This window comes from Paramisgurnus dabryanus, chromosome 9 (genome assembly GCF_030506205.2).
Source record: "Paramisgurnus dabryanus chromosome 9, PD_genome_1.1, whole genome shotgun sequence".
NCBI classification, from domain to species: domain Eukaryota; kingdom Metazoa; phylum Chordata; class Actinopteri; order Cypriniformes; family Cobitidae; genus Paramisgurnus; species Paramisgurnus dabryanus.
The window spans coordinates 14,545,116-14,559,857 of NC_133345.1; the positions used below are offsets into that span (position 1 = coordinate 14,545,116).

At 37.6% G+C, this 14,742-nt stretch overlaps 3 non-coding genes across 3 annotated transcripts; 1 reads left to right on the forward strand and 2 right to left on the reverse strand.

Moving 5' to 3' along the window:
* Positions 1-3,546: 3,546 nt before the first annotated feature.
* Positions 3,547-3,618, reverse strand: trnar-ccu (transfer RNA arginine (anticodon CCU)). The gene has a single exon. It is a non-coding gene; the product is annotated as a tRNA-Arg (tRNA).
* Positions 3,619-4,160: 542 nt separating this feature from the next.
* Positions 4,161-4,232, forward strand: trnae-uuc (transfer RNA glutamic acid (anticodon UUC)). Its single transcript has one exon. It is a non-coding gene; the product is annotated as a tRNA-Glu (tRNA).
* A 10,259-nt stretch (positions 4,233-14,491) lies between these two features.
* trnaw-cca (transfer RNA tryptophan (anticodon CCA)) lies at positions 14,492-14,563 on the reverse strand. The gene has a single exon. It is a non-coding gene; the product is annotated as a tRNA-Trp (tRNA).
* Between the last annotated feature and the right edge of the window lie 179 nt (positions 14,564-14,742).

Here is a 14,742-nt window from a genome sequence, read left to right on the forward strand (position 1 = left end):
AAAACAAATCTCCAAGCACATTATAGTGCCTATAAAGAGAGACTTCGCATTTATAATTTGGTACTTAGGAATGCAAGACGCTCTTTCTTCTCTGGCGTTATTGCTAAAAACGTTAACAATGCACGGGCTCTATTCACTACTGTCGATAGACTAACAAACCCCCCCGTAGAAGTAGCACCTGAATTACTATCCAACAACGCCTGTAATGACTTTGCCTCATTCTTCAGTGAAAAAATTAAGAAAATCAGAAGTTCAGTTAGACAACCAGTTAATGCCTCTTTACCATCTGTAGAGTATTCCCTACCGAATCATTATGGTAAAATCAATTTCCATTTGACAGAATTTGAAATAGTTAATAAAAATAACCTGGAGGATATTATAAAACATCTTAATACTTCCTCCTGCTGCCTTGATATTTTACCGACAGCTTTTTTTAAAGATGTCTCAAATTGTTTGATCTCAGACCTCTTGCAGATTGTAAATACATCTATTCAAGCAGGGGTTTTTCCACATGATCTAAAAACTGCAGTAATCAGGCCACTTTTAAAAAAGAACAATTTAGATAAGTCAATAATGGATAACTACAGACCCATCTCAAACCTTCCATTTTTAAGTAAAATAATTGAAAAGGTGGTTTTTAAACAACTAAACTCCTTTTTATCTCAAAACAATATTTTTGATGACTTCCAGTCAGGTTTCCGACCACACCACAGCACTGAGACAGCTCTTGTTAAGGTCTTTAACGACATCCACCTAAATACAGACAATGGCAAAACTACAGTACTAGTATATCTCAGTGCCGCTTTTGATACGGTCGACCACGATATACTTTTAAACCGATTGGAAAACTGGATAGGGCTTTCTGGTACAGTTTTAAAGTGGTTCGAATCGTACTTAAAAAACAGAACCTACTATGTGTCTTTAGGTAGTTTTACGTCTGAGCATTTGAATATGACATGTGGAGTTCCCCAAGGCTCCATCCTGGGACCTCTGCTGTTCAATATTTACATGCTTCCTCTAGCTAAAATTATGGAAAGCAATAACATTAGCTATCACAGTTATGCAGACGACACGCAAATCTATTTAACTGTGTCTCATGGCGATTATAGGCCAATACAGGAACTGGTCAGGTGCATTGAAGAAATTAATTATTGGATGTGTCAAAACTTTTTAAAATTAAATGAGGATAAAACTGAGGTGATTGTTTTTGGATCAAAAGAAGAACGCCTAATAGTCAGCACTCATTTACAAAAAACTACAATGCTAAAAACGACCGATAAAGCCAGAAATCTTGGTGTAGTTATGGATCCAGATCTGAATTTTAATAATCATATTAGAGCCGTGACTAAGACTGCCTATTACCACCTTAAAAAAAAAGCAAGGTTTAAAAGCTTTATGCACCAACAGGACTTGGAAAAACTTGTTCATGCTTTTATTTTCAGTAGATTAGACTACTGTAATAGTGTTTTAACAGGCCTCCCGAAAAAATCTGTTAGACAGTTGCAGCTGGTGCAAAATGCTGCTGCTAGAGTCCTCACAGGGACCAGGAGAGTGGATCACATTACTCCAGTTTTAAGATCGTTACACTGGCTTCCTGTGTTGCAAAGAATTGATTTTAAAGTACTCCTGCTGGTTTACAAATCATTAAATGGCTTAGGGCCTAGTTATATTTCGGACCTGTTGGTAAACTACGAACCTTTTAGACCTCTTAGATCATCTGGGACAGGCCTGCTTACTGTCCCCAGAATCAGAACAAAGAAGGGGGAGGCAGCGTTTAGTTTTTATGCGCCACATATCTGGAATAAACTTCCTGACAATTGTAAGCTCGCTACTACTCTCAATTCTTTTAAATCAAGGTTGAAGACTTATCTTTTTAATGTTGCTTATTTTTAATCTATTTAATTATTGTACTGTATTGTAAATTTTATTCTTCTATTTTGTATTAGATCTGTATTGATTTTGGTTTGATAAATTTTATTTATTTTTTTTTCTTCTTTTAAATGTTGCTTTTATATTTTATGTTTGCACCTTGTAAAGCACCTTGAATCGCACCACTGCCGAAACGTGCTATATAAATAAAATTGCCTTGCCTTGCCTTAAGCACTATTCCGACGGGATTAGTTTTCCAAACAACGTTTGAGTTTCAATGTGTCCCCCAGGACGTCTGTGATTTTATGTAATGATTCGGACGGGATTAAAATGATGCAGGCTATTCCAGACATGGGAGTGTCTGTTTCATGCATTTGGGCGTTGCAGAAGAGCACATGCTCTGGATATGCGTGCTTGTAATGTTTAATATTTTGCTTTAAATGTAAAATTATGACAGAACATGTAATTTATTAATTTAACAAATCAAAATAAAATATACAAATCCTACTAAAGTAACGTTAGCCTACATGTTTTATAGCATGTCTGCTTATAATAAACACAAAGAAATGAAGAAATAATGATTAATAACAACTTATTATCTTTATTAATTAATATTACCATTCCGGAGTGGAACAACTTTGAACAGAGTTTCTTATAACGTTACTGATATTACAGTGGCCAGTCTTAACAGTGTTTGATATTCAGCTCGTTTGATTTAATTATTTTATTATGCCGAATGCGAAAAAACATTCATATCTGAATGAATGGGACTCAGAAAATACAATAATACGTGCATTACTAAGACCTTACGGCAGATCACATTGGCCAAAACATGAAATGAACCGCATTTTCAAAAGATATTGTGGGCAAACAGACATTTGCATCTGGACGGGATTCAATTTCTCAGAGGACCACTGAGTTCGGCAAAAAACAGTAGGTAAATTGCTCTGGAATTCTTACGGAGGTCGTCAGAGAAAAACACATGGCCGATTGGGATGGGATTAAAAACACAGAGGAACTCTGAGAAGCACGATTTTCTCAGAGGTCCCCCTGTAAAACTAATCCCGTCCAAATATGGCTTGAGATAGGAAACTATGAGTTTTCGGTTACAGAACAGCTAAACTGAGTTAGTTCAATCTACTCTGAGTAGGTTAACTCTAAGTTAAGCGCGTGCACAACCACTATGAAAAGCCATCATCAATGGAGCTCAGATATTACGATTTACCATGGCGACAGCACGTGACAAAGAGGTCTTAATCCTTTTTACTACTAAAACTGAAAGTGTTGCTGCAAGTGTACAGCAACTATGAGCATATATTTTAAAGAAAAAAATTGTTGTTGGAAATTGCTACTCTAGTAAATGTGTACATTAAATTTTTAATAACGGTTAAAATATCAGAAGTAAATAAATCGAGGACTGTACGTTATTTAATTAATTTTCATGCTACCGTTGCGCCACGAGATCTAATGCACGTGGTACGGCACCTGTTCCTCGCCACTTCCAATAATTGCCTTTTTTGAGCTCACGCAAATTATGTGTCTGATTGAGTAGTGAGGTCAAAGGGATTGGCCGGCTCACACTCAGGTTGCCCACAGCACCCATTCTCCAAAAGCTTACGTCTCTCTAGTACAGCGCAACAAACCTTGTGTGACTTCATAACTGCAAGAAACGACCACTGATCCTGACATGATTTGAACACGCAACCTTCTGATCAGGAGTCAGACGCGCTACCGTTGCGCCACGAGATCTAACCAACATCATTTGGCACCTGTTCTGGCTGTGTAGACCCAGGCTGATTGGATCATCCCAATAAACCGTTTACAGCAGACGACTCCTAAGATGCAAGTTGTCCCTTTTGTACACGTTTCATGCTTACACATGCAGAGAAATATAGAAATTCTTTCTGGATTGCTTCAAAAATTGGGGGGCTTGCGACTCCACTCTTTTATTATGGGAAAAGTGGTGGACTACTGCAGATGGAACAGTGGAAGGAAATTGATTTCTGACACATCACTGTATATTCTCAATTTTTTCCTCAGCGATGCAAAGAGGGAAGGAACAATCTTTAACGCCAAACAGTGCTAATGTGGACAAACATGGGGTGACACATAAATCTGTCTGATTGAGCAGTGCAGCCAGAACAACTGGCTTGCCGACACTCGGGTGGCACAGGATAACTGCTCACCAAAATCTCAAGTCACAAAAGGACAACGTTCTGAAAGCAAAATGCCAGTAAGGCCTGAAATTGCCACTCTCTCCACCTCCACAACACAGGTGGTTAGGCGTGTTGTCCCATATTGTCTAGCGGTTAGGATTCCTGGTTTTCACCCAGGCGGCCCGGGTTCGACTCCCGGTATGGGAAGCCGCTGCCTTTTGCATCTTTTCAAGATTGAAATACTTCACTGCTTTGTGGGGTTGATGTGTTGAGTAAAGTGGGTGAAAAAATTCCTCGCCTCTTCCAATATTTGCCTTTTTTGACCTCACGCAAATTATAAAGTGGAGGAAACTGATTCATGACAAATTACTGTATTTCCTCATTGGTTACCTCCCCTGTACGAAGAGGGAAAAAATCTTAATGACTCAGTGGTGCTAAAGTGGACATTCACTCGGTGACCTACTGATCTATCTGATTGAGTAGTGAGGTTTGTTTGTTTGTTTATTAAGATCCCCATTAGCTGCTGCAAATGCAGCAGCTATTCTTCCTGGGGTCTATAGACTTCAACAACAAAAAATTTATATATTCCTATAACATAAAACCATACATTATACAGACAAAAATGGTCCCCCGAACGCGGAAGACGCCATCGCCCAGCAAAAAAGCGGTAAGACTCCGCTTGTTATTGTAACATGTACTACTTGCCACATGTATAGTTTAGCTTCTGCTGTTAGCATAGAGGGGTTTACATGCACTAAGTGTATTGAAGTATTAAGGTTAACTGAGAAGGTTGCTGAACTAGAATCGCGCATCCGAACGCTAGTTGAGGATAGCAAAACCGCTAATGTTACTGTCGCAAATAATCTATCGAGCGAAAAGACTAATGGCTCGGTTCCGACATCAGATGCTAATATAAATATTACAAATACTGTATCGAGCGCGCATAGTGTTTATCAAAATACACATGGCTCGGTTCCGTCATCAGAGTCAAGTCAGCGGTCAAACTGGGTGACTGTTAGGCGGCATAGTCATATAAGGCGTCCTTCTAAGACCCATAACGTAACGACAATTTCTAACAGATTTGATCCCCTAAGGAGTATACCAGCTGAAACACCTTTTAAAAGTGCCCTGGTCATTGGAGATTCTATACTCAGGAACACTAACATTGAGGCACCAAACACCATAGTCGACTGTATACCGGGAGCCAGAACGTCTGACATTAGATCCAAACTTAAAGTGCTGGCTAATGCTAAGCGGAAGTTTTCTAAGATTGTTATTCACGCCGGCACGAATGACACTAGGCTCCGCCAGTCGGAAATCACCAAAGATAATATTAAGGAGATGTGTGAAATTGCAAAAACAATGTCAGACAATGTAATATGCTCTGGTCCCCTCCCCGCCTACCGGGGAGATGAAACACATAGTAGATTAGTGTCTCTCAATGGATGGATGTCAAAGTGGTGCCCTCAGCATAACGTAGGGTTTATAGACAATTGGAAGCATTTCTGGGGAAGACCATTCCTCCTAACCTGAGATGGCCTTCATCCGTCATCGGAAGGAAGTGCTATACTCACTAAAAATCTGATCAATAGTCTTAATTCTGATATAGTCTGACTATCCAGGGCCCAGGTCAGGAAACAGACGGATCGGCTTAACCGTCCATCTGTTAGCTGCCGTGATATGTCAAGACCACTTACATCCCAGCACTTCGAGTCAATCTTACTGAAATATCAGCACATTTCAACTGTATCTGTTCCCCGAACAAATAAATACAGGGCACCGCTTGTTACATCTGGTACAAATCTGATTAAAATAAAATTAGAAAACAATACATTAACAGATGAATCTCGAATGTTAAAATTCGGCCTTCTTAACATTAGATCGCTTACCAATAAAGAACCTATTGTCAATGAAATAATTACAGACCAAAACTTAGATGTACTCTGTTTAACAGAAACCTGGCTTAAAGCAGACGACTACATTAGTTTAAATGAATCCACCCCACAAGACTATTATTATAAACACGAACCTCGATTAAAGGGGAGAGGGGGTGGTGTAGCTACAATATACAACACAATTTTTAAAGTAAACCAAAAATCTGAGCTAAAATTTAAATCATTTGAAGTAATGTTGTTAAATATGGAAATAACTGATCGTAACCAGAAACAGCTTTCTTTTGCTTTAGCGACAATCTATAGACCACCGGGCCACCATGCAGATTTCCTTAATGAAATAGCAGATTTCCTATCTGAGCTTGTAGTCACTGTAGATAAAGCTCTTATTGTTGGTGATTTTAATTCCATGTGGATAACCCAAAAGACGCATTAGGACGTGCGTTTATAGATGTTCTAAATTCTCTCAATATTAGACAAAACGTGACAGGGCCAACGCATACTCGTAAGCACACATTAGACTTAATTCTGTCACTCTGACTCAATATTAATGACGTCGAAATATCACCTCAGAGTGATGCAGTTTCTGACCATTACCTTGTGTCATACACTGTACTTCTAGATAGGATCACTCAATCTACAACATGCTACCGACTAGCCAGAACAATAATTTCCACCACTAAAGATAGCTTTATTAGCACTCTTCCAGACCTGTCCCAAATGAAACATGTAGCAGATAACTGTGACGATCTAGATATTGAAATAGAAAACCTAAACAATGTCTGTTCTAACACATTGGATGCCGTTGCTCCCATTCGAAAAAAGAGATTCAAAGAAAAACCGCCAGCTCCATGGTATGACCATCACACCGCAGCCCTTAAAAAGGCAGCTAGAAAAATGGAAAGAAATTATAGAAGCACAAAGTTAGAAGTATGGCGCGCAGCATGGAAACAGAGTGTTAAACACTACAGACAGGCTATTAAAACCGCCAGATCTACATATCTTAGCAAGCTTATAAATGAGAATCATAATAACCCTCGTTTCCTCTTTAGCACAGTTGCGAAACTGACTAGAAACAAAGAACAAACAGAAACCAATAGTAAACTTCAACACAATAGTAACGACTTCATGAACTTCTTTTCTAACAAAATTTCGGCTATTAGGGAAAACATCGTAGCTACCCAGGCAGCCACCACTCTACCCATTAGTTCACTTAACACTAGACTACCATACGAACATCTTGATTCATTTAAACCTACTACAATAGATGAGCTCTCTAAACCAGTCACATCATCCAAATCATCGTCCTGTATATTAGACCCCGTTCCCACAAAACTACTTAAAGAAGTATTCCCTGTAGTGTCAACCCCGGTTCTAAATATCTTTAACTCATCGCTAGAAATAGGATACGTTCCAACAGCTTTCAAACTAGCAGTTATTAAACCGCTGATTAAAAAACCACAGCTTGACCAAGGAGAACTTAATAACTTTAGACCAATCTCAAATCTCCCTTTTCTTTCGAAAATATTAGAAAAGGTAGTGGCAAGCCAGTTACGCACATTCTTGACAAATAATAGTACATATGAAAAGTTCCAATCAGGATTCAGGCCCCACCATAACACAGAGACAGCGTTGCTTAGAGTTACAAATTACCTCCTATTAACATCCGATCGTGGTGAAATCTTAATTCTTATATTACTAGACCTTAGTGCAGCCTTTGACACAATAGATCACAGAATCCTACTCAATAGACTAGAAAACTATGTTGGTATCAGTGGTCAGGCGCTAGCCTGGTTTAGGTCATATCTAACCAATCGCTATCACTTTGTTTATGTAAATGAGGAAGAGTCATATCACTCCCTGGTTAAATACGGTGTACCGCAGGGATCAGTTTTAGGTCCTATCCTGTTCTCATTAAACATGTTACCCCTAGGAGACATTATCAGGAAACATAACATAAGTTTTCACTGCTATGCGGATGATACCCAGCTTTACATCTCCTCGCATCCCAGCGAAACACACATGTTTTCTAAGCTAAAAGACTGCATTAGCGATGTTAGTGACTGGATGGCACATAACTTTCTTAAGCTCAACTCCAATAAGACAGAGGTACTTATTATTGAACCAAATCGCTACAAACATAATATGTCAGATTACAAATTGCACATAGATGGCTGTACTGTGGTGCCATCTTCCACGGTTAGGAACTTAGGTGTGATGTTCGACAGCAACTTATCCTTTGATAGTCATATCGCCAACGTCTGCCGCACAGCATTCTTCCATCCTAGAAATATCTCAAAAATACGCCATATACTGTCTACATCTGATGCAGAGAAGCTTATTCATGCTTTTATGACCTCTAGAATAGACTATTGTAACTCGCTACTCGGGAGATGCCATTCAAATCAGGTCAACAAGCTTCAGCTAGTTCAAAACGCTTCTGCAAGGGTACTTACTCGATCTAAGAAGTATGACCACATAAGCCCAATTCTGGCATCTTTACACTGGCTACCAGTTAAATATCACATCCAATTTAAAATATCACTAATCACCTACAAAGCTTTAAATGGCTTAGCACCCTCATATCTTAGAGAATTACTATCAGAATACAATCCATCACGCACACTACGGTCGCAAAATTCTGGCCTATTGATTATCCCTAGACTATCAAAAGTGTCTAAAAGTGGAAGATCCTTTTCCTACTTAGCCCCTAAGCTCTGGAATGATTTACCAACCGATGTCCGAGAATCAGACACAGTCGATCATTTTAAATCTAGACTTAAAACTTTTCTCTTCAACAAAGCATTCGCATAATTTGTCTAGTAAAGGTTCTTAACTCGCAATAGTTATTTTCACGGAACAAAGCACTCACGGTCATAACACAGACCAACCAAATAAATAAATAAAAACCTTTTCTGCATGAACACTTAAAATGAATTGCATTAAATAGTTTGCCACCGTTTGCCACTGAACCTGCATTAACGACGACAGTGGGGCTTCCGGCCTTAGTCAAACGGTTTGGCACGTATGGTCGGGTTGCGATTTTGGTGCTTTCGTGTGTCTTGTGAATAGTATGCCATACAGACCCGTTTGCCACTGAACCTGCATTAACGACGACAGTGGGGCCTCCAGCCTTAGTCAAACGGGTTGGTATGTATGGTCGGGTTGCGTTTTTCGCGCTTTCGTGTGTCTTGTGAATAGTATGCCATACAGACCCGTTTGCCACTGAACCTGCATTAACGACGACAGTGGGGCTTCCGGCCTTAGTCAAACGGGTTAGCACGTATGGTCGGGTTGCGATGTTTTTGGCGTTTTCTCCTGGTCCTGTAAATGGTATACAATATAGACCCGTTTGCCACTGAACCTGCATTAACGACGACAGTGGGGCTTTAGGCCTTAGTCAAACGGGTCGTCAGGTTTCATTTTCTCTTAAAGATCGGAAGGTGACCCTTATTTACCATATATACCCTCGCATTGGGCCCCCAATTTGCTAAATCCTCAACTGTGGATAACATAATTATGCCGCAATATTTAGTCTGTCTGGAACTAAGCTGAGTTAAACCACATCACTGTGTGACACTTCAATACATATGAACGGCCGCTACGCTAATACGATTTTGTTTTTCTCTCCCTGTCTCGTCCTCGACCCAAGGACAACGAGACAAACAGACCCAGTCCCGGTAGATGTGAAAGTCGGCACACCTCTGATCTACTGGCCGTCCTTCAACGTTATGCCCAGCTGATGCCTGACCAACGATCACCGGCAGAACCGCTTAATCTCCGCTAAATCTCCATTTCCGTTCTCCCAAGGGTTTTTCCCTCCTAGGACTTATTTTTCCTCGGATAAAAGCCCGGGGGTTTTTTTTCTCCTAGGGGGTTTTTCACCCCGGGGAGGCAGCCTTTTTGGGCTTTACCTAGCTTCCTCTTCTATACGTTGCTTTAGTAATACGTGCACTTATAATATTGAGTCATAGCCGCAGCAAATTTAACTGCTTATGCTTATCATGTATTTTGTTGTGCTATCTGTCGTTTTTCTGTGCTTTTCACTGCTTCTATTTATGTAAAGCTGCTTTGAAACAATTGACTTTTGTGAAAAGCGCTATATAAATAAAATTGAATTGAATTGAATTGCACACATTAATACATAACGATACAACTACGTACTAAAAATAAAAACAAACAAAAAACAACAAAAACAACAACAGCTCTACATTATTCATTCTCACAATACACAGTTACAGCAATACTACCACTACTCTTTAACCATTCATATCAGAAAAGCAACAAATATAAATAATAATAATTATTCTAATGTAAACAGATAAAGTCTTAATCTTTTACGAAAATTCATTGCATTCATTCCCAAAATCAAAAACTGCGGAAGAGAATTCCATGCCACCATTGCTCTATACAGCACTGCCTTTTGTATAAGGTTGGTTCGACACGGAGGTAACAAAAAGCGACTCTCTGTTGACTGACGAGTGGAATATTGATGCACAGCACTAAAAAAAGACAGTCTGCTGTACAGTATTTCTGGCATTTTTGTAACAATAATTTTTCTAACAAAGTTAACAATACAATAATTAATCCTACTTTTTACACTCAGCCAAACTAACCTTGTATTCAATTCTCTAACACTAGTCCTAAAAGGACAACTTAAAACTACCCGAGCTGCTTTATTTTGAGCAACTTGCAATTTTCTTAAATTCACTTCAGTTGTACTTGACCAAATAATTGAACAATAATCCAAATGTGATAAAACTAATGATTCAACTAATATTTTCATCACTCGATTTGGAATAAATTTTCTACAATGCTTAACAACTGCCAGACTTCTGCCCATTTTCAACAGTATTTGATTTATATGACTATTCCAATTTAACAAGCTGTCAACAGTCACACCGAGTAGCTTTACCTCCGTAACCTGTTCTATTACAATACCCCCCACAGTCAGACTCAACACAAGCGGATCTTTTAACAAATACTTGGATCCCAGTATCATACATTTACTTTTCTCTGCATTAATCACCATTTTATTATCCATAATCCAATTTTCAATTAGTTTAAGTTCAACTTGTAAGATTGTATTACAGTTTTTTACAATCACTTTGCTACTATTTTCAGAACCTTGATGTCATTTTTCACAACTCTAGACACAAAACTCACAACCAAAGATCAAAATGCACATTTTTCAAAACTCTTAACTCTTTTCTCAATTGCTTGGATACAATACACATAAAACTTGGATCATTTGTTCATTCAACCAAAATCACATGTTCAATATGACACAACTTAACATCAAAGTACTACTGTTTCAAAAGGCTATTCACCCATCACATTTCAAATAAGTGTCTATTCATTTTCTTACAATGATCTAACTATCAATCAATACAACTGCCCAAAATGATAAGTAACTGTTGCATTATTCGTAATAGTTGTATGGAAACAGACAAAGAATCTTCCATGTTTACTGAAAATCATGAAAGTTTCAAGATAATGAGGTTCATTGTAACCAATAAGCATGGAGCATGAACCAATTATCACTGTACTGTATAGATGCAGGCCCTTGTAATTGCTTGTCCAATTCTGCCAACTTGTTACTGATGATTGAGTGCAGATTGTGAAATGATGTGACCTATGTTGTGATTGTACTGTAGTGTTTTCATCAATACATTACAAACTTTGTTCAATGATTCCAATGTGTCTGTCGTATTCTCTCTACTACTGCAGAACTTTTACAGATATGTATTTGCTCTACATGTACCATAATGAAATCTGTATCACCAATTTTTTTCTACAATACTTAATGATTGTACAAACAATGACTTAGTGAAACTATCAGTTGCTTGTGTGTGGGTGATCTATAGTTATGTTTCCATGGTATTTCACAGTAAATTTGTGTTTTGAAACAATGATTGTGCAAGTGCAAGATGTCTTTAAAGATGTGAATGCACAATGCAATGTTTTGAACACTAGACAGCCTGTGTTACAAGTGATTACCGTTTTGAGTTTTGTATCTAGAGTTGTGAAAAATGACATCAAGGTTCTGAAAATAGTAGCAAAGTGATTGTAAAAAACTGTAAGTTCAACAAGTGTTTGTGCGGACGTATAAATCGTAGAATCATCTGCATATAGAGCCATGGTGGAATTCTCTAAAACAAAAGGCAAATCATTTGTAAAAATAGAAAATAAAAGTGGCCCAAGGCAACTCCCTTGAGGCACACCACAATCAAAAGTCTGTATATCAGAATTACTCCCATTAAATGTTACAGTAAATTCCCTATTGGCAAGATAACTTTTAATCCATTCAATAGCAGATTTTTCAAAACCATTACAAATTAACTTTTCCAACAAAATTTCATGATCAAGTACATCAAACGCAGCACTCAGATCTAACAATACTGTTCCAACAATCTTTTTATTTTCAATATCTTTTATACAGTCCTCAGTTATCTGAGCTAAAGCTGTTGTTGTAGAATGTTCCTTCCTATATGCATGCTGATAAACAGAATTTAAATCATTTTTACTAAAATACATACTGATTTGATCATAAACAATTCTTTCCGTAACCTTACTCAAAATGGGTAAAATACTAATAGGTCTACTATTTTTTCCCGACAATGGTTCCTTATTATTCTTTATAAGAGGCACAATTTTAGCAACTTTCCAACTAGTAGGAAAAATGCCTTTCTCTAAACTTAGATTTATTATATGACTTATAGGCAAAGCAATCACATCAGCTACTATTTTTAATAATTTCGCATCAAGGTTATCAGCACCTGATGGTTTCTCTTTCATTACTTTTAATAAATTCTCAACTGTAGTAGTACTTACTCCTTCAAAGTCAAATTTACATGATTTATTTCCCATTATTTTATTACATATTGTTCTATTATTTGAATAACTTTTTTGTTTCAGATTCATACCTTGTCTTAAAGTTATAACTTTATTCTTGAAATAAGAACTTAAATGATTTGCAATATCACTGGGTTTAGTCAAAAAGGACCCGTCAACTTCAATAAAAGATGGCACTATTTTAGCTTTTCTCCCCATTATTGTATTAAGCATACTCCAAATTTTATTACTATCTGATTTTGCCTCTTTAATCTTATTTTCATAATAATTTCTTTTTTTTGTTCTGTTTAGTTTAGTAACATAATTTCTTTATTTCCTATACTTATTCCACAGGATACTGTTGCCTGATGCGATAGCTTCAGCCTTTAGTTCATTTCTCATCTTTATGTGCTCCTTAAGTTCTAAATCTACCCTAGGAGCAGCAATAGTTCTCACAGTTATTCGTCTCAATGGCGCGTATTTATCCATGATTGGTATTATTGTACTAATAAAGGCCTCTAAGGCTCTATCAGGATCATCCTCATCTAATAACTTTGACCAATCCACATTTCTGACTTCTTCACAATATTCATTTTCATTAAAATATTTAAATATCCTTTTAACAATCATTTTCTGCCCTGATTTGGGAACCTTAGTTTTCCTATTAATTGAAACTATATTATGATCACTAAAACCTACCGGCATAGAGATTACTTTAGAACATAAGTCTACGGCATTTGTAAAAATTAGATCAATACATGTAGCTCTTTTTGTGCCATCAGGTCTATTAGAAACTCTAGTTGATTTTTTAAAAACTTGTGATAAATTACAGATCTCTGTTAGTGAAAGCAACTTATTTTTTAACGAACAGTTATTCGAATGCCAATCAATATTCAAATCTCCCAAAAAATATATTTCAAATTTTGTATCACAAACTTTGTCTAACATAGTACAAATCTTATCTAAATAAACTATAGGTACATTAGGTGGTCGATAACAAACACCAATTAGAACAGGCCGAAGATGTGGTAACTGCACTTGTAACCACAGAGCTTCTACACCCACACAACCAAAATCATTTCTATTTTTGCAGGTATTTGATTTTGAACATAAATTGCAACCTCACCACCGTATGCATTTCTATCACGTCTATACAGATTGTACCTATTTATATGCAATAGTGAATTGTCAATATTAGAATCTAAATGTGTTTCTGATATTGCCAGAATATGCAAATTATTATTTATTAGAGTTTCCGAGATGTCCTGAACCTTATTTCTCAGACTACAGACATTTAAATGTGCTATTCGTAACCCTTTATTAATTAATCTATCTTTTACCATAACCGTTGTGTCTGATTGAACATCCATCAAAAGTAGAGCTGTACAACAACCATAAATAACATCTAACAGAAAAGCATACAGACAAACCCACATAAAAACATACAAACAACCAAAACAACACACAAACAAACACACATGCACACACACTCATGCACACCCCACTTGTCAACATATATGAGCAAAACCGAATGTCAGCCACGCCATCTCCGAACATAAACATAAATCATTTTCACTCTGCGGTAACAAGTAAATAAACTTATATCATTTGGTTATTAGGTCAAAGGGATTGGCCGGCTCACACTCAGGTTGCCCACAGCACCCATTCTCCAAAAGCTTACGTCTCTCTAGTACAGCCCAACAAACCTTGTGTGACTTCATAACTGCAAGAAACGACCACTGATCCCGACGTGATTTGAACACGCAACCTTCTGATCTGGAGTCAGACGCGCTACCGTTGCGCCACGAGATCTAACGCACGCAAATTGGCACCTTTTCTGGCTGTGTAGACCCAGGCTGATTGGATCATACCAACAAACCGTTTACAGCAGACGACTCCTAAGATGCAAGTTGTCCCTTTTGTACACGTTTCATGCTTACACATGCAGAGAAATATAGAAATTCTTTCTTGATTGCTTCAAAAATTGGGGG